Below are 3,505 nucleotides of genomic sequence, written 5' to 3'. Positions count from 1 at the left end.
AAAAAATGTCAAGGAAACAATTGAAAAAGCAAAAGTTCAGATCGAACACATGCCAGCAGAAGCACACAGAATCATCAAGGTGTTCAACTCAAAAACCAATGATGAGCTCGAAGAACTACAAATTCAGGATAGAATAGACACAACCATGGAGGTAAAAAGAGTTCTAAAAAAGAAAAAAACTTATGGTACAACTAGAAAACAATTGTAAAGAATTAGAGCTACAAGTAAGAAGATTCAACAAGAAATTCAATCTATTGTAAGAGAAAGGGATTCGACCTTTGAGAGCTTCTAATGGAAAATTGATTCCATTAGAAACATACCAGGACCGGTTGTGCAGAATAACTACATATAAATATAAATTTTCCAAAGTAAGAGGGATAATAAATGGATAGGCTTTGATTGAAGGTTTACAGTATGCCTTGTTTATCCAACATGAAATTCATCGCATATTTATTAATAAGAAAAACTTTTGAAACATATACAAAGGTCGATGAAATATTTAGAAACATGGTAAATTTTCCTATTCCAAGTGAAGATTGATGTGATAAACTACTAGAGCTCATCGAGTAAATCAAGAAAAATTCTAGTGACCAATGAGAAAAAAGGGAAACAAAAGGATAAATATCAGGAGAAATCAACAAAAGAGTCGAATTATAGCCACAGTCAACAACAACAATCCTCGAAGTGTGTGCAAAACATCTAAAGTTTTCCACAATTTATACTATGTAGTTCTATTTTTGAAATATCTACACCGTTTTAGTAGATATCATTTTTGTAATGAATTTTGTTTCAAGTCCGAATATTTTTGAGACACTCTAAAAATATTTTTTAAAAGAAAGTAGAAAAGGTTGATTGTGGAGAGAAGAGAAGATCATTATTTTGATTGTAAACGGCAAAATTTTATTTGAAGTAATCAATTCAGAAATACAGAGGCAATTTTGTTTCAGGATTCTTGTGTCATATAAATGGTGATGTTTCTCTCTTTGTAAAATTGTCTTTCCTTCAAGTTTTCACATGAATTTTCTTTCTTGATTCTATTACAAGAAGATTATGAGTAAAATTTACTCATAGTACTCTGCTTTGGCTTGTTAATAAATCTGAATGTTTTCCTTCTAAAATTAAATATAAAATTCATCTTAATATGTTTCAAACTTAATTGATCCTCGACCTTATTCATCTCATCCATACCACAAATATTTTGTAAGATCCAGGAGTTTTCCTTATCTCACCCTATTTTATCTACTTTGTTTATTTGTGATTGATTACTGAACATTCTTATGACTCCATGCCCAATGGAACCCTCCTTCATCCTACAACCAGAATTTTAAAAACTATCTTCTAATATTCATAACTAGCCTAAATCATAAGTTAATAATTCAAAATTCATACAGAGAGAACCCTCTCTGAACCTGGAAAGGCTAGATTCTAACTTTAAAGTGGTTTTTGGTTATCATTGTAGTTTCTTTTTCATCCTAGGAAAACTGTAGAGTGATAACAGAGTCAATAAGTAACTTACTCATTTAATTAGTCCACTATTAAACCCAAATATCCTTATATTGCTTAAGTAGGTCATTTAATCACTTAATTGAATTTTGAAACATTAATACTAGTCATTACAATAAAAGATACACATCTAAAGCTCAATATTTAATAATATATATACCCGATCATATCATTAAAACATAAAATTATTATATCTCACTTACATGAAATTGAAGGTGGCACATTGTGTTATATAAAACACATATACTATCATCAAATTCACTATTCGAAGACTAATGAAGTTCATCTATAACTAAGAGTAGTGAAATATCACTCCATCATTTGTGCTTCCGTGCTTCTTTTATGTTATCAAACAAAAAAAAAAAATTACAACGTTATGTTTATTGAAGTGTAAATTCTCCCTAATTAAATAATATATGTAACACTCACTATCATATGTTTCAAATATATTGAACTCCCAACAATATTAAGAATAATCAACCTAAATCTAGTAAACAAAATTAAATTTAACAAAATGTGATTACTTCACCTCAATCCATTAAATAAATACAATTTGGATTAGATAATTATACTATTTGTCATCTATATTGTTGCTTTTAGAGTGGAAAAAGTGGAGGAATTGTCTTGCAAAAGTCAATTTATCAGAGGGTCTTAGTTTGGAGAATTCACTTATGAAACCTTTGGGCACATTTTTGAGTCCTTAAATGATGGTTTTTGTTGATAAATCTTTCCTTCCTAAGTGTTGGAGCTTATAACACTATTCTACAATCATAGATAATTCCATTGGTGTATTAATTTCACTAATCAATGTTTGTATGCAAAATTTATTGTCCAAAAAAATTGAAATATCATATTTGACTATGATGGGTCAAAAGGATGTCAAATCATCCAACACTACCCATGCAATATTGGCTAGCTAGATCAAGTATATGAAGAGTACTCTAGCAAGGAAAACTTGTAAATATATTTGAGAAATGAATGTGTCAACCCTAATCCCTACTAGTGTATCATGTTATGCTATAAATAGGACACTAGGAGAAAAACGGATTTCATTATATTTGACACTATCTAGCTACATAGGGAATCAAAAAAATTTGGGAGTGGGATTGAGAATAGTAGAGGGGGTTAGTTTTTTTTATTAGCATAAAAGGCTTAAATCCTTAGGAAACACTAGAAATGGTGTCTTCTCCTATGTACTTTAATTCTTTCCATTCTAAAGGAAAAAGAGTAAAGCACCCTCATATTATGGTTTGGTTTTCTCTTATAAGGGTTTCATAGAGCATATTTTTTGTTCATTATGTTTGTTGTGTGATTTCATTTTATTGTTTTACAGTTTCTACATTTTATCTATTACATGTAGATTAATAGAAAATAAATTATTAAAAAATATAGAATATCAGAAAACTTATCCTCATATTATATACTTTTCTCTTATTTTATCAAATTTATTGTCGTGAGCTATCCAATGAAATATCCACGATAGTAAACGTATCATGTTGGTATCAAAGAAATTTTTTTTAGGAATATCGTGGGATGTTTCATGGGATCTAGGAATAAATTTTAGGTATGAAGTTGTAAAACCCATCCATAGAAAATGATTCTATTCATAATACCCCTCAATATTTTCTACAAGAGAGATTTACGTGGTTGGAAGAGAAAGTCACGGCTATAAACCATAGTGTGAATATGCTCATGTTAGTCCTAAAAAACAAGCTTGGGCTTGTTAGGATATTCTGACACATAGGAAACAGTTAAGTATAACTTGGTCTAGTGTAGAGTTAGGTAAAGTGTGTTTCTTTACTATGTACTTTTGTAACTTACAATTCGACGGTCACGATATGTGGTGATCTGACGGTTCATTCTCTCCTCAGTATTACCAACACTTGAGCCATTGCTTAACACCCGATTGGTCTATGATCTCTATTTAAAGAGCATGGAGGGTCATTTGTAGGGTAACCGTTCATGAGAGAAGCTTATGTAAATTTTCATTCTTTTATTAATA

Source organism: Pinus tabuliformis, chromosome 2_1 (genome assembly GCF_031772625.1).
Source record: "Pinus tabuliformis cultivar Carrire ecotype Pingquan chromosome 2_1, CPIR1, whole genome shotgun sequence".
In the NCBI taxonomy this organism is placed as follows: domain Eukaryota; kingdom Viridiplantae; phylum Streptophyta; class Pinopsida; order Pinales; family Pinaceae; genus Pinus; species Pinus tabuliformis.
The sequence above is the reverse complement of the archived record's forward strand: the minus strand, read 5'-3'. Positions refer to the sequence as shown.